This window comes from Bufo bufo, chromosome 4 (assembly GCF_905171765.1).
Source record: "Bufo bufo chromosome 4, aBufBuf1.1, whole genome shotgun sequence".
Lineage (NCBI taxonomy): Eukaryota > Metazoa > Chordata > Amphibia > Anura > Bufonidae > Bufo > Bufo bufo.
In genome coordinates this window covers 603,707,643-603,728,329 of record NC_053392.1, presented here as the reverse complement: position 1 = coordinate 603,728,329, position 20,687 = coordinate 603,707,643, and the positions used below count along the sequence as shown (strand labels likewise).

Genomic DNA, 20,687 nt, shown 5'->3' with positions numbered 1-20,687 from the left:
CGCTTTACATTCCGTGGCATCCTTAAGCTGGGCCGCGTCTTCGAATGGCAGGGCGGTCTTTTTATTTACTTTGGCCCCCTTTGTAATTTCGTCAAATAATTTTGACCGTGAAGGGTCAAATACTAGGCGATTTTTGAATTCTTTAGATATTCCTAGTCTTTTCTCTGGTTCGGACCATTCCTCTAGTACCATGTCTCTAATATTTTCATTCATGGGGAATACTCTTGACTTTTTACTCGCAGCCCCCCGAACATTTCATCCTGGATTAAATGGGACCTGGGGGCCTCCTCAATCCCCATGGTGGCACAGACCGCTTTTAGCAGGTCATTCATCTTATCAGACGAGAAGTAAAATTTTCTATCGCCCTCCGAAATTTCTCCTTCGGAAAGGGAGACATCTCCTTCCCAAGTTTTGGAGGAGGAAGCGGAAAAGGAGGGAGCTTTTACTCTAGGGCGTTTAGGGGGTTGAGGATGGGGAAGGTCAGATACCCCGGACCTGGCGGCTCTCAGCTCCTCCTGTACCACCGGACGGATGCTTTCTGTAAGTGATTACTTCCGAGATGCAGTCCTTGCATAATTTTTTTTAAATAACACTCAGGTAAATTTTTTTGAGCAAGTTAAGCAACGTGGAGGCTTTTAAATTTTTTTCTGTGCCCCTTTCACCTGGGGATATGGAAAAAAGAATGGAGGAGAGCCGACAGAAATACATCAAGAATGTAGTAGTAAGTTAATAAAAAAATGGGGGTCCCACCAGGGTAACTTACGGAGGGCAAAATGGGGAAATCGAGTTCCATAGAACCCGACATGCTGGGGGTGCCAGTGGAAACTGGTACTTAGAACTCAGATCAGCGTCTGCCATGGCTTGCCCGCTTTTATCTGCTTTCCGTCCCAGAGATCTTCTGGGTTGGGTCACATGACCGGAACCCAGAAGTTACGACAATTGTCCTTAACGTCGGCGTGCGTGCACACCGGCCGCTACACTGCCCGACCCACCAGGGGAGAGGAGGAACTATGCGGCCCAGGAGCTCCAGATAGACCAGAACGAGTCCTCCCGATATCCCCAGCCCAGCACAAGCACCCGGCCGCCGGCGGACTGGGGAGCTCCCGTCTGGAGCTAAGGCAATACCAGGAGACAGTCCTTGGAACCTCCTGGAGATGAGCAAAAAACAAAAAAAGGATAATTTCCTCTTCATCTCCCTGGCGCGCAGGGAGACTCTTCTCGGCCCCTGGCCTCAGTAGGGACAGGAACACTGAGGAGTGGTGGTGGGAGGGGGCAATTTAACCTCTTCTCTGTTCCTGCCCCTATAGAGGTCATGGGTCAATCCCCTGTGTGGCCGTCATGGTGATGAAATGGAAAAATGAATCCAGCCAGCAAAGAAGCCAATATGGATAACAACAACACATTAGTAATTGCCCTGTATTAGCTTTCTCTACATGATAAATGCCACTTACTGAAGGGAGAGGACCCCTTTACCGTATACCAGGGCTTGACAAATTTCCTTGGAATCTAGGAGCCAGCTAAAAAAGTTAGGAGCCAGGCGGAGCCGCGTCATAAAGCCCCCAGTAGGTGCCCCCATAGCGCTCCCCCCCCCACTTTTCCATAGAGCCCCCCAATAATGCTGTATACCATGTTACATATACCGCCGCTCCGTTCCCGGACCCTATTGACTATAATGGGGACGGGGGTTGAGCTCCGGCGCAGCATGGCAGTTCGCGGTGAAAGGCCGCCGGACTAAAAAGTTGGACATGCAGTACTTTTAGTCCGGCGGCCTGTCACCATGCACTGCCGTGCTGCGCCAGAGCTCTGCCCCCATTATAGTCAATGGGGACAGAGCTGCGGTCCGGCGAAACAGCGGAAGGACGGATCCGACAGGGTGAACAGCCGTATCCGTCCTGCCGCAAGTGTGAAAGTAGCCTTAGTTATATAGCTACTGAATGAGACAGAAGAAGGGATGCCTTTTAACATATAGATCTCCTTGAGAAGCCAATTTGATCCTAAAGGGTTAATTCAAACTAATCTAAACTCTGTCCTGTCACTTCTCATCTCTCTGCTCCTGTCCCTTAATCTTATCACTGCTGCAAAATCATCAGTTCTAGAGTCTGACTGACAGTTCTTTTAACTCAAAAAGAATCGAATGAGTCACTAAGGATCTTTAGATTCTAACCTGTGACTCATTCGATTCTTTCTCCCTGTACTTGTGTCAGTGACTCAGAGCTGCTGGTGCTTGCCTTGCCTCAGCTCTGATTGGTTGGTGGGCGGGGAGGGGAGGGGCTGGCAGAAGCAGCTTCCACTCTAGGATCAGATTACACTCCTCCCGAGCCCCTCCCCTCCCTGCTGCCAGCGTCTCTGCTATTGTGTGCTGTGACTGAGCGGTTTCAAACGGTGCTGCCTCCGGACAAAACGGCAGCTCCGCACCCATCGCACGGGCACCTTTGAAAACGGGCTGACAAATACCCAAGCGCCAGGACTAAATTCCTGGTCGCCATGGCGACCTGGCGCCTGGGATTTGTCGAGCCCTGCCGTATACATATATTTTTTTTTTTACCAGGCTCTGCAGGATAAAAAAAAAAAAAGCGTAGCATACTGCCCTTTTGTATCCTTTCCCCCTCTCCCAAACGTATACATCTTAAATAGATGGAAAAACATGTTGTGAACCCACCCTCATCTGTCTGCGAAAAGGTGCTGATCAATCATCGTGCAGTGTAAAGAATGATTCTGTATGTGATGGCATTAGTGATCACTCATCCCCATACTGTGGAGGAGATTGCTGCATGTAAATGAAGCGGTCTCCTCTGCTGATGTGCTCACATAAGCAGTGTTGAGGCGCCTTTACACTAAGGCCCAGTTCACACTTCAGCGGTCAGTTATATCCATCAGTTATTGTGGGCCAAAAACACAGAAACAGAACCGTGTCTTTGGAGGTTCCAGTCCTGGTTTTGGCTCACAATCGCTGAAGTTAGGTTTAAGGCTTCACTCACATTTCTGTTTTTCTTGCAGGTAGGGTTGTCATGATACCTAAATTTTGATTTACCGTAATTTCAATACCATAAAAAAGAATTGTGATTAGGGTTGCACAGGGTATTAAATTATCAATACCGGGATTTGTCATTTCCAGATACTAGGCTGCGCAGTGCAATGCTCCCAGCGCGCGCCATGTTCTCTTCAGCAGCCCCATGGGACCTCCGTGCCGCCCTGAGGCCTGCAGAAACCACCCCACTGGACGTATGGAACAGACCTGTAGTCACAAAATTCTCTGCAACAATACCTTTAAAGGGGTTTTCCCATGACAAACACTTAACCGCTATCCACAGGAAAGGGGATACATGTCTGGATAGGCATGGGGTCTGACCACAAGAATGGGGGGCATCGAGGCCCCGTTGGAATGAAGTGGTGGGCAGGCATGCTCACTGCTGCTCCACGGGCCTAGTCATAAATTAGGCGCATCCTCTGCCAGTCCCAGCGGCTAGAGGAAATCAACTCCGGCCCGACTGGAGCAGACGTCAATCGTCACTTAGGCCAATAAAGTGGTGTAAATAACAGTGAATGAGTCGTCAAACTTGTCCAGCTGTTGCAAAACTACAACTCCCAGCATGCCCCGAGTTGTAGTTTTGCCATACCTCAAGGGCCATAAGTTTGAAATCTCTGCATTAGGCGAAAAAAATAAAAAAAAATTGTGTCATGTTGCAGACGAGATGCAATCAAACAGGACTTAAGCCTCGTCCACATTTCAGATTTCCACTGACATGTGCTGTCCACGTTTTCTGCAGACCACACGTAGCCATTGATTTTAATGTGTCTGTTCACATATGGGTATATTTTTACTTACTGTGGTCAGTGAACACAATCAAAGAGACCTGCACTACTTTGGTCCGTGATGCGAACCGAACACTCCCACTGAAGTCTACGTGTCCGTGAAAATCACTGACACAACATGGATGGTATCTGGATCTTACATTTCAGCTGAGCAGTGTCCGTGGATTATGGATGAGACACAGACACACGAACCAAACACGGATCCTTGACAGATGAAAAACAGATGGATTTTTTTCACGGACACACAAATGTAAACAAGGCTTTAGGCTGCGCTCACATCACGTTTTTGTCTCATGTTTAACGTATATGTTAAACAGATGCCTTACAAGGGAATCCATCACCACTGTAAAGAACCCCCCAAAACAAGCCGTTTAAAGTGTATACACCTTCCTGCCAGACTCTGCAGGAGGGGAAAGTATTGTACGTTCTCTTTTTTACACAATGTATATGTTAAATGTGAGACACGACGTGAACAGCCCCTGACACGGATCGCTCTGCTGTAATGTAGTCGTGCGCAGTACTGCAACCACTTTCAGTCATTACCTGCAACGTGACTGGTGTGAAAGACGCCTTATTCATATACAAACGGGCTCCCAAGTCCCCCGTGGGCAGGCTGTGCTTTTTGAGGTGCCCAAGCCAGCCGCTCTTCCCTGATGTCTGCTTCTCCCCCACCCCAAACCTGCCAAGCATCTCCAAATATCAAGCAGGCGCCCCCTGCTGCTCTCCTGGTGCCTGTGCACTACAAACCATTTTGGAGGCTATCACATCAGGGACATGCTCTGCGCAGGCTCCTGCACGCATTTAGGAGACACATTAGGGCCTGTTCACAGGCGGCATTTCGGTACGGACATCAGCACTACCAACACAGTTTCTGCCTCCTGTTCACCTAATGGGAGGCAGTGCTGAAGATGGGGAGGGGCTGTTAAAGGCCGTGGTGAGAACAGACATCCCCCCCACTCAAATGAATTGGGGGCAAAAACCACAAGGCCGGCAGGGAAATTTTGGAGCAGGTGTCGGTGCCGGAATTCCACTGGCAAAAAATGCAGCGTGAATGGGTCCTTATTGTAACATCATGGTAAAAAGGGGAGGACGCTAGAGCTAGGGTACTATGACCAGGACCACCCTGCTGGACACTGGAAAGCAGTTTTAGCTACACTAGTGTGAGGGGGAAGTGGGGTGACATTACATGTAATGTATTTAAAGAGGACCTTTCACCTGGATATCTATAACCTACGGTAATTATTATCCTAACGTATAGTGCGGCCCCCACTGATGTCTTGGCAATTTTTTTCTTCTTATAAAGAACCCTCCGTATGTCCGCTGTGGTCTCGGTATCTTTTGGTGCCTCATTAGCAGACCCGGTTATACTAGGCGTGGACTTGTAGTTCTCCTGGGTGCGGTTATATTCTCCCTGGCTGCGAGTGCATCCAATCAGAGCGCCCCGCTCTTAGCCAAGGAGAAGGAGCTGCGATTACCGCGAGAACTTGAGCTCCTTCTACCTGGCTAAGAGCGGGGCCCTCTGATTGGATGCACTCGCAGCCAGGGATAAGATTTCTTTAGAAATTTTTTTTTAAAAATTGCCAAGACATCAGTGGGGGCCGCACTATACGGTAGGATAATTAGATTAAAGAGGACCTTTCACCTGGATATCTATAAATGGGGTCGCAATGCAACATGCTGCTACTCCGACAGCCGCAAAAAATTCTGATTTGGGTTTTTTTGGGACTGTCACGTTGCCGTAAATGACATTGCGACATTACATGGCTTTCTAGTTGGCGTGTAGCCGTTACCCTTTTTGGTGCTGTGTAGTCCCAGCTTAAGGCTACACGACGACATGTGTCGCTCGACAAAAAGGCTACAACTACACTGCAACATGTTAACGACAGTCAATGGTGTCGCCCTGAGAGTCACATCGCAGTAGGACACCAATGACTATGGTGCAACTTTTCTGCGCCAGCCCTAGCCTAAAAGATCATCTCCTGAAGAATCAATGAGCACCTACCTGTCACTCAGGTAGGTTGAGAAAGCTTTTACCACGTACTGAGGGTCATTGCTGGCAGTCATCTGAAAGCTCTGTTCACACTCGCGTTTTGGCTTTCCGTTTCGGACCGCTTGTGAGAGCCCTGAATGGATCAGTTTGCATCAGTTCCGTCTCCATTCCGCTTTGGAGACGGACACCAAAACACCTGACACACAATGTAAGGCAATGGGGACGGATCAGTTTTCTATGGCACAATAGAAAACGACTCCAATCGACTTTCAATGGAGGTCATGACGGATCCGTCTTGGCTATGTTACAGATAATACAAACGGATCCGTTCATGACGGATGCATGCGGTTGCATTATTGTAACAGATCCGTTTTTGCAGATCCATGACGGATCCGCCCAAAACGCGAGTGTGAAAGTAGCCTTAATTGAGCTCTGTTCACACCAGGACGTATTCCGTACCCATAGGTTTCTACTGTGCAGATGGCAGAATAGGTTTCCTTTCAGCAAAATGTCTGACAGGTTTATTGCATGAAGGACTCTGAATGCCACGAGACGCTCCACCACAGAATAACCATCCACACCGGAAACCCACGGCCGACCAATCCACCGCAAAGAGGTCACTACCTCATGAAAATAAACCGTAAAACGCACACCGTATCATGTCTGCGGCAACCAAACCTGCATGAAAAACCTCATCTGAACCAAGAGGTCCTCTCACTTCTGCAAGTGGCATGTATCATGCAGAGTAAGTGAATACAAGGCACTTACTAATGCATTGTGAGTGTCCATATTGCCTCCTTTGCTGGCTTCATTTTCCCATTCCATTATACACTGCTCGTTTCCATGGTTACGACCACCCTGCAATCCAGCAGTGGTGGTTGTGCCTGCACATTATAGGAAAATGCACGGTCCTGGCCACCAGAGAAGACGGCACTTTTTCCTAGTGTGCAAGCACGACCACCGCTGATGGATTGCAGGTTGGTCATAACCATGGAAACGAGCAGTGTATAATGTGATGGAAAAACGAATCCAGCCAGTAAAGGAAGCAATATGGAGAATCACATATAGTACATTAGGAAGTGCCTCGTATTAACTTCCTCTAAGTAATTAATGCAATTTCCTGAAGTGACACAGCCCCTTTAAAGTGGTATTCCGGTAGGTAAAAGTTAACTATCAGATCGGTGGGCGTTTTACCGCTGGGACCCCCACCGATCGGTAGAACAGGGACCCCCGTACCCCCTGCAGTGACCGGAGCAGCCGGCTGCACATTCCTATGGGAGTTCCAGAGATAGGTGAGCGCTGTACTCCGCTATCTCTGGAACTTCCATAGAAATGAATGGAGCGCCCGCTCTGGTCACTGCAGGGGGTACGGGGGCCCCTGTTCTACTGATCAGTGGGGGTCCCAGCGGTAGGACACCCACCGATCTGATAGTTCACTTTTACCTACACTTTAAAGGCTACGGACAGAGTCGGGGGCAATTTATTTATATGATTGCACATTACTCATTTTGGGCTAAAAATATTTTTTTTTTCAGTTTGTCTTTATTAAAAATATTGAGCCGTTCTGTCGCAAAGGGTTAACCGTTTTTCTAGCTGCGTGACTGGTACTTTCACTTTGTGCCGGTCATCTAATAACCCGGATCTGTAATTTGGGGTCATAAACACTTATCTGAGCCAAGGTGAGGACTGAGCTCCAATCCTGTATATGAGAGATAAGGAGCCGTCAGCCTCGCGGAGCAGAGAGAAAATTCAGATCCTGCTACTAGAGAATCTCAGGGCCGCACAGAGAAAGGGGCTCACAATTTGTAATAAAGACCAATTGAAAAAAGGATTTTTAACTCACAATGAATACAATGCAATTATATATAAAAAAAAATAAAGACCCCAAAAGGTGTATATATAGCCTTTAAAGGGGTACTCCCACATAATTTCATGGCCGAGCCTCCTACACGCGATCGTATGTATTTTAAAGGCCTGCAAACCACCGATGCAGAAAATACAGAGACCGTTCCAAAAAGTCATCCAGGCGCTTTCCGTATTTCTTGTGACCAGATAGAAGAGAACCGGTCCACAACCTTAGCGTCACCGGAAGGTAAGCGGAGTTATGGAGTCATCTGAGCGGCCCGCGCTCCGCCGTTCCCGTAAATCCCACAGCATTGAATGCAGGATGCACAAAATCGTTTTTTTTTTTTTTTTATATACGTTTTCCCAAAAAATAACCACACATTTCATTATATGCGTCCTAATGCAAACTCATCCTGCAGAAAGAAAAACTTCATAGGGGTAATAAGAAAAAAACACTATGGAAGCTAAAAAAATAAATAAAAAATAAAATAAAAAAACTCACATTTTCAGCTTCGTACCAACAATGGACAATTCTCCGTTTCCACGCCGCCGCTCCTGATCACTTTGGCCAATCGCAGATCACCAGCTGGGGTCAGGTGACATGTTGTTGCTATGGGCAACCCACAGGGGGGGATTGACCCAAACCTCCCAGGAGCCCATACACTCAGGGTCAGCTGAGTCCACTACAACTCCCAGCATGCCCCATTTTCAGTTCTACGGGTGTTCTGAGAACAGCTAAGCCAGCGTGCATGTTGGGAGTCGTAGTTTCACCACAGCTGATGGGTGCTGAGCTCGTTTACTGCAAAGCACCTGCAGACTGCACGGAAAAAGCCGTAAAGTGAGAGCATGGACAGGCTAACGGCCAGAGCGCCCCTTGAAAACAAGTCACTGAGATTACCATGCTGAAATTAGTTAAATTTTTCCACATAAGGAACAAATACACACCGGGCGCCACAAAGTACCTCACAACAACCGACAAGACGGCGCCATGACGGCGAAACTTTCCTCCCTCAGGCTCGGTGCCCGCTCCGCTACTTTACCTCTTTTCGATGGTTTTCTTCCACTAGAAGGTAGAACCGATAGCCGCCCCTTCTCCGCTACAACTCGGTGGTGACACGACGTCCCGCCCGCTTAACGGTTGCGTCTCCGGAGCTGACCGACTTTGGAAAAGTAACTCTGGGCGCGAAGGGAGCTGATTGGCTGGCGGCAGCCATTTTACGTCTTCCCTTTGGCTGTGATTGGCTGACGGGAGTGGAGAGGGAGCGATGAAGCCAAGCCACGCCCCCGCCCGTCCGTCTGTTGTGGGTGAGAAAATGGACGTGCGGGAGGAGGGACGTTATAAGTGACAGACTGGGCACCGGCGCCCGTGAAAGTATCGCATGCCGTAGATACCACACCGCTTTATGTAAAACCGCAAAGTTTTCATAAATTTAGGGGAGAAAACTTGTTTTTGAAGGCAAAAATATTAAAAGTGCAGAAAACCGCAATAAAAAAGTTGCAATTATAACTGCATCTATACAATTATAATGTGACCCCCCCCCCCCATTAGTCTCTGTTCACACATTGCAGCAGATTTATGAGGAGAGCTTCCGACTGACGTAAGATGTGCCAAAGGCCTCATGCGCGCGGCCGTTGTGTGGACATATTGCGGCGCGCAAACGGCAGGTCCGCAATACACCGGCCCGTGTGCACTCCGCATCACGGATGTGGACCCATTCACTTGAATGGGTCCACAATCACGGAGATGCGGATCAGAACCCCACAGAAGCACCACGGAGTGCTTCCGTGGCATTTCCGGCCGTGCCTCCGCACCGCAAAAAAATAAAATAAAACTTGTTCTATTTTTTTTTTTTTTTTCAAATTTAAATTTTATTGAGATTTTTCCGGTACAACCAAAATAGAGACAAATGCACATTCAAAAAATGTTATCAATTTAAACATAATGTCCACAGAATTGTGTTGGGTATACACCCGTTATCACATAGCTTAGCTCATGGAAGAATATGAGTGAGACATATCTAAATGGACATGTAAGATTTCAGTAACATATAGACAGACAAGACATTAGACAAGGGATTAGGGGGGAGGAAAGGAGGGGAAAGGGTATAATTTCTGCTAAAGTGGTTAAACTTGCGCATCACGAAATGTGTCTGAGGAACGAAAGACTTCCCAGGGGCCCCAAGTCTGTACATAGCGTGTGGTGTCTGAGGGCGTAATACAGATGAGATCTTCCAACCTCTGATACAAGGCAATTTCGTCAAACCACTCCTCAGGCGAGGGGGGAGAAGAAGATTTCCAATGTCTGGGAATCACTGCCTTTGCTGCCTGAACCATATATTTTAGAAGGGATTTTTTATATGCCGGAACGTTCAGGACACTGTCGAATAACAGAAGGGCTTCTGGAGAGTTTTGGATAGGGACACCCGTGATCTCTTTAATCATTCTATGAACGAAGTTCCAAAAGGGCCTTAAGCCGCTACAGTTCCACCATATATGGATCATCGTGCCTTCCTCATTCAGACATCTCCAACAACGATCCGACACCGTCGGGAACCATTTATGGAGTAGTGCTGGTACTCGGTACCATCTGGATATAATTTTGTAGCTCGTTTCCTGAGCTTTGGCCGAAACCGTTGATTTGTGTGTTAGAAGGAAGCATCTGTTCCACTGGGCTGGAGTATAATGATTCCCCAGTTCTCGCTCCCAGGCTTGACAATATGGGGGAAGGCATGAGGATCGCTGGTGTATCAGAAGTTTGTATACTGAGGATATGGGGTGTGAAGTCACTGAGGAGGAGATACACATCCGCTCAAACTCAGTGAGTTTTCTGTTCAGAGTATGAGTTCTACTTAGAGAGGCGTAGAAGTGTTGAAGCTGCATGTGTTCAAAGGAGTTGCGGGTTAGTGGAGCCTCTAAAATTTGGGATAGGGGTTTTAGTGTGGGGCCAGAGAGAACTTGGCAAAACCTGATCGGTCGGAATCTTGAGCTTTGTAGAAAATGTTTAGAAGAGTGTCCTGGGGGGAATCTAGGATGATCCGTGACTGGCACCAGAGGGCCTTTAGGGTCAATCAGTGAGGATGGGCGACCAATGGATGCTAAAGTTGCAAGGGTATGGTGAGCAGTGAAGGACAAATGTGACAATGTTTGGCGTGGAGAGCCCACTAGCCATGGGAGGGTTGATACCGCACACGTAGAAGTATCTTTTGTAATTTGCACCCACGCCTTGGGGGAATCGGTACATGTCAAGTCCAACAGTCGGGCATATGCTGCAGAGTGATAGTATAGTCTACAATCTGGAAGACCTACTCCTCCCGTTTCCTTGGTGCGGGTCATTATTTCCCATTTTATCCGCGGTCGACCAGGGGCCCATACGAATTGTGTGAAGCACCTACGGAGCTGGGACCAGAAAGTGGACGGTATGTGAAGGGGAATAGTTTGTAAAAGGTACAATAGTTTTGGTAAAAGGGTCATCTTTATAATACTAATCCTTCCAAACCAGGAAAATTCTCGTTTACGCCATCCATCTAAATCTTTTTGAAACTGTACTAGGAGGGGCGCAAAGTTCAATTTATGAAGATGTGAGAGGTCTGCTGTTATTTTAATCCCCAGATACGTTATGCCTTTAGATGGCCAGGCAAAGGGAAAAGAAGCCTTAAGAGCAGGGGTCAGTTCGCTCGGTAAAGTGACGTCTAGGGCCTCTGACTTGGACATATTAATCTTGAAATTGGACCAGGTACCAAATTGAGCTACCTCCCGAAGTAAGGACGGTAAGGAGATACGAGGATTGGTTATGTAGAGCAGGAGATCGTCAGCAAATGCCGCACATTTATATTCTCGTGATCCGATCTTTATTCCTGTTATATCTGGATTGGCACGAATAGAAGCCAGCAGGTGTTCCATAACCAGAACGTATAATAAGGGGGATAATGGGCATCCCTGCCGTGTCCCATTATGAATTGGGAAGGGGGGGGAAAGGGTACCATTTACTTTGACTCTAGCGGTGGGATGTTGGTATAATGTCAGGATTTTTGACAGGAATGTTGGGCCTAGACCTATATGTGAAAGGGTCTCATGGATGGCATTCCAAGATATCCGATCAAAGGCCTTTTCTGCGTCTAGGGAAAGCACCATAAGGGGGGTCTTTTTGGATTTAGCATAATGGATAATGTCTAGGGTTTTGAGAGTGTTGTCCCGGGCCTCCCTCCCCGGCACAAACCCAACCTGATCAGCAGAAACCAGGGAAGGCAAATAAGCATTCAATCTGTTCGCCATTAATTTGGCGAATATCTTGAGATCCACGTTTAAAAGGGAGATAGGACGATAACTGGCACATAGGTGCGGGTCCTTTCCTGGTTTCGGAATGACCGTAATATGCGCCTCCGTGGTCTGCGCCGGGAAGGGGACCCCAGGAGACACTCCATTGAAAACCTGGAGCATAATAGGGGATAGATTAGAGGAAAAGGCCTTGTAAAACCTAGCCGTGAACCCGTCAGGGCCTGGGCTCTTGCCACCCGGGAGTGACTTAAGTACCGTATGGAGTTCGGTGTCTGTGAATGGGGCCTCCATAGTGGCAGAATCAAGCGCAGAAAGTTTGGGGAGCAAGAGAGGTCGGTCGGGGTGTTTGCCCACCATTTGAGGGGAAGGCTGGGGCAGGTTGTAGAGCTTCGAGTAAAAAGAGTGGAAAGTAGTCGCAATATCAGCGGATGTGTGGATCATACGATCTTGGGCATTTTTGATAGCGGGAATATGGGAGGCTGCTAGTCTTCCCTTTAGAGCCCTTGCCAGCATACGACCACTTTTATTCCCGTATTCGTAGAATTTACTCCTGCAAACTTGTACCATACGTTTGTAGGATACATCTAGGAGACGTTTAGCTTCCATACGTGCATTTTGGAGATCATGTAGGGTTTGCAGGGTAAGTGCTCGTTTGTGGGCAAGTTCCAGGGAGGTGACTCTTTGCAGAGCAAGTTTAAGTGAATGAGCTTTCTCCTTCTTGAGACGGGCGCCATGCTTAATGAGTACACCTCGAAGAACACACTTCAAGGCCTCCCATCGGATCGGAATTGAGGTAGAATCTTCCTTATGATCTGATAAGAAATTTGTTATACTGCTAGCAAGGTCAGCAGCGCACCCCGCGTCAAGAAGGAGACTCTCATTTAATCGCCATGTCCATTCCTGCCTAGAGAGAAAGGGCAAATTCAAGGAGCAGTATATGGGAGCGTGGTCCGACCAGAGGATATTTCCTATTTGTGTGGAGTCAAGCCAGGATAGGGCCGACTGCTGGATAAGGATATGATCAATACGACTATATGAGCCATGGGGGGCAGAATAAAAGGTGTAATCCTTGTCAACTGGGTGCTGGATCCTCCAGGCATCTCGCAATTGTAGTTGGAGCAGTGCCCGTTTTACCTTTTTAATGGTGGGATATGTAAGAGAGGCACGTCCAGTCGAATTGTCAAGTGTCGGGTCAAGTGTCAAGTTAAGGTCACCACATAAGATAGTTGTCCCCCTAAGTATCGGTATGACGTTATCAATGAGGTTTACAATGAAGGAGGCTTGATTTTGATTAGGGGCATATACATTAAGGAAGGTTAATTCCTGGCCTCCAATAAGTAATGTGAGGGCCAAATATCTTGCATCTGGGTCGGCAGTACACCCCAGCACTTGGTGGGGTAAAGACTTATGGATCGCTATGGCAACTCCTTTGGTCTTATTCACCGCATTGTTTGCAAAGTGCCAGGTGGTGTAGTGTCGATGTCGTATGTTCGGGGCGCTACCCTCCTTAAAATGCGTTTCTTGGAAACAGACAATATGTACCTTTTGACGATGGAAGTGATGAAGTACCTGGGCCCTTTTTTCGGGAGTGTTGAGGCCTTTCGCGTTGAATGATGCAATCTTCAGAGACCCCATTGCTGTGGGAGGTGGGGGGAAGGAGAAAAACACAAGGGAGGCACGGGGAGACAATCAACAACAAGAAAAAAACAAAAATAGAAGAACAACAGATAGAAGTAGTCAAACAGGTGAGTAACCCTGAGAAAGGGGAGAATAGAGTGGTTTTATGTGACCCGAAGGTCCAAAGAGGCTGTCGCCTGGGGGGGAGGGACCCCAAGGGAAAGACTCTGCTTATTTGGGGGAAAAAGTGTCAGCCGGACAGGAGCTGACCCCCCACAACACCAGTGAATGCAGATGGGAACTTAAAAGCACCAGCAAGTTTAAAGCACAAAAACAGATAAAGAGAATGGGCAAACAGCTAAAAGCCAATAAAAAAAAAAACATTCGGCATATTAGAGCTTTAGTAGACCCAGGCAGGTACAACAGGGAGTCCCTCAGGTGGTAAGGCGAGGTGAGGATCTGCGACCAGAGTATTCCGATCCTTTCTGGCGCCGTCCTCTTGAGGCCTGAGCCAAAGAATTGGGAGGTTTTTCAGCATGCAATGGACGTTGTCGCCCTCTCGCCTCAGAGGTAGGCTGGAGGAGGGAAGGCCAGGGTCCCAATTCAACCGGTGGCAAGTCCAGCTGCTGTAGAAAGTGGGGAAGATCTGTAGGGTCCCGCAAAGTGACAACTTGCTCTTTAGGGCCTGCAAGCAGGGCAAAAGGAAAGCCCCAACGGTAGGGGATGCTGCGCTCTTTGAGGAGGTGTAACACTGGGCGTAAGGCAGCACGCTGGGCCAGGGTGTGGCGGGATAAGTCCTGCAGCAAGATGAAGGGGACACCGTCGTAAGACAGAGACGACATCTGTCGGGCCTTGAGTAGGATCTGATCTTTGATGGCGTAAAAGTGGACTCTGCAGATGACGTCCCTTGGTTTTGAGGGGTCAGGATTGGGAGGCCTCAATGCCCTATGAGCTCGGTCAATCTCGATGCTGGAGCTTGGCGGACGTCCCAGAAGATCATTGAAGATTTTTACAATGGTAGATAAAAGAGCCGCCTGCGTTATTGCCTCAGGCAAGCCTCTAATCCGAATATTATTGCGACGGCTCCTGTTTTCGACATCATCCAGATGGTATTGCAAGGCGTGTATCTGTGCATCGTGGGATTGTAGTTTGTCTTTCAATACCTGCACATCTGCAGACAAGGAATCATGTTCCTGCTGAACAGTGTCCACCTTTGTATCAATCAAGGCCATCTCAGAGCGTACTTGTGTGAATTCCTTTTTACATTCTTGTAAAATATTAGCTGCAAAACTAGAAAGATCTGCCTTGGTGGGAAGTGAGCACATCAGATTGCGCAAGTCCGCCATGGTAGGAGGCCGAGAGTCCTCGTCAGGTGGAGGAGCGCGCGACATAGAACCCTGGGGCAAAGGTAAAGAGCCTTCTGAGATTGATGCTGCAGGGTTAGCCAGGGCCTGTGTGCCTGAGGAGGCGCCGCCATCATGGCGTGGGTGGGATCCGTCCCATGATGAGCCCGTGGACCAGTGTGGGGAGTTTGCTGGGGACGGCTCAGGAGAGTGAATAGAAGAAAGCTCCCGCAGCACGTACTGGGAGGAGGCCGCAGCCTGTGGTAAATTTGAGGCCTTCTCATTAACCCCTTCAGGTTGCCCCCGGTGAGAGTTATCCCTCTGTGGCTGGGGGTGCCCCATAAAGCTGGCTGGGGCATCTGACCAGGGGGATCTAGCGGGAGATCCCACCCCTGGGCTCAGTGAAGCTGCGGGCGAGGTGGGGGTTCTAGGGCCCCAGACAACAGGGTGAGGGGTCAGCTGAGGAGTCTTCTGTAGCGGGGGGAACTCCTCCTCACTAACCTGTATCGCCGGGTCGCAGGGAGACATCATGGCAGCTGCCAGGTCTCCCCCCTGGGCTGAGGATGTCGGCTCAGCGTGCGCTCCAGGGTCCTCTCCTTCCTGGGCATGCGGCGTCTGGGCTCGGTCAGGGCTGCTGCTTAGGGTCGGCACCGACGCAGATCGGGCTCTCCGTCGATCCGGTGGGTGCGACCGCTGATTCAGATTTTCAGCTTCCCGCTCGGCTGTCTCTGTGAGCGGAGTTTCCTCAGGGCCGGCGGCGCCATCTTGGAAGCGCTTGGCGCGCTCATTCATACCGGGTCCCGGCGTCGCAGGTTGCCTGGCAAAGAGCCTGGGAATGTCTCCCTGTGAGGATGCCAGAGGGGCTAGAGAGCGGGTCTTGCCTTTCTTAGGGACTTTGCCCATCTTTAAAAGGTTGCTGGCGGTGGATTAACTCCGGTGCTGTGGAGGAGCTCGCAGCACACACGTCCTCACTCCTGCATGGCTAGCCACGCCCCCAAACTTGTTCTATTTTTATGCGGTGCGGACGGATCACGGACCCATTCAAGTTGAATGGGTCTCGATCAGGCCTTCAAAAAGGATGTTGCCCGTGCATTGGGAAACGCAAATTGCGGTCCCCAATGGAGAGAACGGACGCACAACGGCCGTGTGCATGAGGCCGAATGAAGAGGCACCTGTTAAATTGGCACACGTTTGCACCATTTTATTTATTTTTTTTAAATTAAAATGTGATGTCAGAACGATGTCGCCCACTTTTCTTGATGCTTTTTGCAAAGTGACGAGAGGCCAGAAAAGTTGTAAATTACAGCGCAGATATAGCAAGTAAATCTCCAACGAAAAGCAAAAGTCAAGTGTGCACAGAGGCTTAGGCCGCTATCAGACCAGCGAGCGTCACGCCCCGGACTCGCAGCGCAGCTCCCGTCCCGGACTTCCAGCACTGCCGGGGTCACATAGCATTATATTCATTTATGATGCTATGTAACCCTTAGAGGTCTGGAATGTACTGTATAAGGGCTCATGCACACAACCGTATGTATGTTTCCTGTCCCTCTGGGATGAAGTGGAGAACGGATCGGGGTTTCCCTCCTGCTCTTTACCAATATCGCACAGCCTAATACCTTCTTTTCTCCCTGGCTGTCTGTCAGGAGGGCTGCAGCAGGATGTCGGATCCTGGGGGCAAGAGAGAGGCCCTTCCGACATCTAGGCATAAGCCCTGCGGTTTGCAGGCTACCCCGGGCGACGCGGTCTCCATTTGCGGCCTGCGTAGGAGGATGCCAGCAGGACGAGAACTACTGGGCCGAAGTCTCGCGAGATCTGGCCACGTGGGTGCACGCATGCGCGCAGCGTGGGCGTGTGTGCGGTACCACGTGACCAGGAAGTAATACCTAAATGCCGGCTAGAGGCAGAGAAGAGCGCCTGTCTCGGGGTACAGCTCCAGAAGGGACCAGTATGTCTCTATCTACGGAACTGCCCTCAGACCCTCCGAAGGCCCTGAGCCCAGTAAGCCTCCTCCTAACAGGAGTATTTTTTTTGGCATCTCTGTCCTGGGTGAAGGCTCCTTTCACTGGAAAATTTTCCTTTATGAATACTTCCTAAAGGAATTTTTTTCTTTTAATTCTTAAGGAAAACCCAAGGTCGGGGAATCCTCTATTAAAAATAAGTGTGCCATCCCCAAAAAAACAGCTAGCGGGCCACTCCAAAAAGACACTCTGCCAAAAATGTGCAGATAAAGTAATGGCGGAGGAAACACAGTCTCTAGTGGACAGTCTAAGATCCATTATTAAAGAGGAAGTTTCCCCAGCAATCGAAACCAGGATAGCCTCCCTCCCACAGGCTCCCTCCACTTCAAAATGTATTCCAGAGACTCCTCTAGAATCTGAATTTGATTTGGATGAAGACGAAGTATCCTCGGATTCAGATTCATCTGTTGATAATTCTGGGAGGCCCCTCTGATACCGCTATGTTACGGCCCAGCATTGCGGCCACTTGTACTGCCAGGACCCTTTCACTGTGGCTTGCCCAGTTAGAAGAGCATCTGCTTGCGGGTACTCCTACCGAAGACATTCTAACCTCCCTTCCAGTCCTTAAGCAGGCCACTAGCTTACTGTCAGACGCCTCTGCTGATCTGATAAAACTATCAGCCAGATCGGCCGCCTTGGATAACTCAGCCAGGAGGTCAATATGGCTAAGGTCAGGGGATAACACCTCTAAGAACAAACTATGTAATATCCCCTGCGAAGGAGACAGACTCTTTGGCTCCGTCTTGGATGATATCCTAGACAAAGCCTCAGACAAGAAAAAAGGGTTTCCATCAGAAGCCAAATTCTTCCATAACCGCCGGTCCTTTCGTTCCCAAAAGAAAGGTACACCAAACCACAGAAAGAAAAAAAAAGAAAGTTCGGGTACATGGCAACCCTCCAGAGGCAGAGGAAGGGGGTTTCTCTTCAACCCGGACAAATCTTCCAAGCAGCCTGGACAATGACGCCAGGAGCCCGGGGGGGGGGGGGGGGCAAAGTCTCCGTGGGTCTTGGACCTGATATCCTCGGGGTACAAAATAGAGTTCGCTTCCCCTCCACCAAAAAGATTCTACATAAACAGGAAACTTTGCATAAAAGATCATTACCTTTTAGAAGCGCAAATTCATTCCTTGCTCTTAAAACAGGCGTTGGCGGCAGTGCCCCGGGATCAGGAAGGAGAAGGCTTCTATTCACCTGTCTTCCTGGTGAAAAAACCGAATGGCTCCTACAGGGCAATCATAAACCTAAGAGACCTAAACAGACATGTTTCTTACAAAAAACTCAAAATGGAAACAATAAAATCCACAATCAATCCGTTGTATCAAGACTGCTATATGGTGACCCTAGACCTGGCCGACGCCTATCATCACGTCCCCATCTACAAAGAACATCAAAAATATTTGAGGTTTGCGATCTATCTAGGCAGCAGTCTTGTTCATCTTTAATTCCAGGTACTTCCATTTGGCCTTTCATCCACCCCTCGGGTGTTCACGAAAGTTATGACGGAAGTATCGGCCTATGTCCATCAGCAGAAGATCCTGTTCATCCCCTATCTGGACGACTTCCTGATAGCTGCTCATTTTCCGGAAAACCTTCCCAGCGACTTATTAGGTAGTCAGGAACACGCTTCATTCCCTGGTAATGTCACTACCAGAGCTTTGGGACGTTCTCACAGCTCTGTTTCTCCACCCCTGTGATGATGTCACTACTAGAGCTGGGAGGAGTTCTCACTGCTCTGTTTACTTTTGGTTTCCTTCCTCCCAGCTGTTCCTCATGCGTTTGATTTCCCTCTCTTTATATCACCCCTCCTCCTATTGTAGGGCGTGGATTATAGTTCTCATTTCAGTTGTAGCTCTTGCTTTAGTATCTTCACTTGTAGCTATCAGTTCACTGGACCTGTGTTCTGCTGCAGCAAGCACTCCGGATATTGCCAGCTGTCCTTGGATCCGTCTTCTCTGCGGCTGCAACACCTTCAGCTAAGTGTACAGACATTGTTGTGTACCTGATTATTTTCTGACTGGATCTGAGGTGGCCACGGTTCCCTCCATATACTGAGTAGGGCACCGGTGGCCGTGCCCCTTCCACTATTGTAGGGGTTACAGTGGTCATCAGTCTTAGGCACGTGGGCATGCCTCGTTCCGCCATTGGGATCTGGGCATGTGCTTTAGCAGAATAGGGAGAGCTTTGAGGGTCTGACAGGGGTCACCCTTTATCCTCCCTAGTTTGGGTCCGGTCAGTAGCTCTTTTACTGTGTATACTATTGTTGCTCACATACAGCCGTGACAGGTAATGGATGTTAAACCTAGAAAAATCAGACCTCATTCCTACCCAAAGGAAAGAATTTCTAGGAGTTCTCCTGGATTCCCAAGTAATGACATCTTTTCTCCCAGAGAAAAAAAATTCAAGACCTGAGATTAAAAATCCTGTCATTCCGGTCGTCACTGAAAGGCTCCTTCAGACAAATTATGACTATCCTGGGGCTGATGACTTCAACATTCCCTCCGTCAAATGAGCACAGTTCCACAGCAGGCCTCTACAAAATTTTCTTTCATCAACCTGGAACAAAAGCTCCCTTTCCCTGGACAGAAAAGTGTCACTCCCGTTTCAGATCAGAACCACTCTAATCTGGTGGTTAAAGAAAGATCACTTGACTCAAGGAGTCCAATGGAGACCGCAGAACCCAATTGTGATCACCACCGACGCGAGCAGTTTAGGTTGGGGGGCTCACTGCGGAGACCTGGTTGTCCAGGGAGTTTGGAAGCAGTCGTACCTTCCCATGTCTTCTAACTTGAGTGAACTTCAAGGAATTTTCCTGGCCCTAAAAGCCTTTCAATCAACCATACATCAAAAAGACGTAAAGATGTTATAGGACAACAGTACAGCAGTGGCTTACAGGGATGGACTGGGACAATAAAGTGGCCCTGGACTTCAGCCAGACCGGCCCACTTTATTTTTCCCAAACACACTAAAAAAAAAACATAAGTAAAAACATTCCACTGTAAGTATAAACAGGTTTTTTATTTTTACTCTTAATTTAGAAAAAAAAATCCCCCTCCATAATGGTGCCATCCACAGATCCCCCCCATAAGTGTCATCCACAGACCCCCCCCCCCATAAGTGTCATCCACAGACCCCCCCCATAACAGTGCCATCCACGGATCCCCCTCCCTATAACAGTGCCGTCATCCATAGATCCCCCTCCCCGCCACTCACAGTAGTATACATTAATAAATCGGTATCCTGCAGGCTGCAGACAGTAACTTTAATTTTAACACAGCGCTCATCTCTTTACTACCTTACATTCAGCTCCCTCCAGCAACAAGTGCGGGCGGCAGCGCTCACTCACTGACGTCACGCGCCTGCGCCGCCTAGTGGGAGGAGCAGGCGTGTGACGTCAGTGAGTGAGCGCCGCCCCCACACTGCCTGCTGTTACTGGAGCTGAGTCAGTGTAAGATAGTAAAGAGATGAGCGCTGATTTTAAAGTTAACACACTGACAGCAAAAAAATTAAAATGGCTCGGGACCGGCCGGGCCCCCCCGGGGTCCGGGCCCCTTACTGGGGTATCGGCTTTACCCCCCTGATGGCGGCCCTGGCCGGCCCATAATTCGATCGGCCCACCGGGATTCTCCCGGAACTCCCGATGGCCAGTCCATCGCTGGTGGCTTATGTAAACAAGCAGGGGGGGCACGAGAAGCAAAAACCTCAGCCAGACAACTTACCTTTTGTTCTCCTAGGCACAAGTCTGGGTAAACTCGATTTCGGCGGTCTATCTCAGAGGAAAAGAAAATC

At 48.9% G+C, this 20,687-nt stretch overlaps 1 protein-coding gene across 2 annotated transcripts in view; it reads right to left on the bottom strand.

The window, feature by feature from the left end:
• LBR (lamin B receptor) overlaps positions 1-8,864 on the bottom strand; it is a 54,208-nt gene extending 45,344 nt beyond the window's left edge. For both annotated transcript variants that reach the window (XM_040430562.1, XM_040430563.1), the window contains exon 1: positions 8,689-8,864. The gene's annotated coding sequence lies outside the window, so the exon portion shown is untranslated. The remainder of the gene's footprint in view (positions 1-8,688) is intronic.
• Between the last annotated feature and the right edge of the window lie 11,823 nt (positions 8,865-20,687).